Source organism: Elephantulus edwardii, unplaced genomic scaffold, assembly GCF_000299155.1.
Source record: "Elephantulus edwardii isolate Elephantulus edwardi_28Jun2011 unplaced genomic scaffold, EleEdw1.0 scaffold00235, whole genome shotgun sequence".
NCBI lineage: Eukaryota > Metazoa > Chordata > Mammalia > Macroscelidea > Macroscelididae > Elephantulus > Elephantulus edwardii.
The window spans coordinates 1,251,582-1,252,513 of NW_006399985.1; positions in this window are offsets into that span (position 1 = coordinate 1,251,582).

Consider the following 932-nt stretch of genomic DNA (forward strand, 5'->3'; position numbering starts at 1 on the left):
TGGCCAGGAGGGACCAATCCTTGGAGAAGGACATCATGCTTGGAAACATGGCGGGTCAACACAGGAAAGGAAGAACCCGGATGAGATGGTTGTAACCGGGACAATGGGAGTAGGTGTGTTGGAGACAGTGAGACTGGCTCAGAATAGGGCAAGCTTCAGAGCTGTTGTGCACAGGGTCCCTATAAAGTGCAGGTACCCCGATGGCACATAACAAGAACAACAACAGAGCCACAGTTCTCAAATTGAAGGCTGCATCACTATGAGATGCCACACAATGTATTGAGACATCACTGATTATTTTCCATTATCAAGGGAGAAAACAGTAACCACTTTTGGACACTCCACACACTGCTAACAGTTTCAATACCAGACTGATCATTCTTTTTGATCATGCCTTACCTTACGAAGCTGGCAGTCCTATGATAAAAAGTTACGGACCACATGGAAATCATTTTAGAGCAGGAAATGAAGGCAGCAGCGGCGTCCCACCTGAGCCCAAGGTTTAAGACATTGTGCTGTGCTCAGCGGGGAGTCAGGACACCAGTACTTACCAAGTAGTGCCGGTAGGTATTTATTTTAGAGTGAAGTTTAATATGAAAAAATTATTGTGACATTAAGAACTCTGTAAAGTGATAAAACCTTTCCACACCGAGATCAATGGCGCATTCAAACCCAAGGTATCATGAGACCTTGAGATTGTGGTTGGGTTGTTGAGGGTAGGAAGAACCACAATATAGCTGACAAGGGACAGGTCTCTGAAAGTTACAGAAAAGTCGAACACCCCATCAATAAAAAGACAACCTCCTTGAAAAAAATAAGAAGACATTTGGTCAAAGAGGACAATCACATTCTAGCAACAAATAAATGCCAGTAAGAAATGCTCAGCATTACTAGTTATCAGAAAAATGTTTTAGACTATCTATGACCAGATT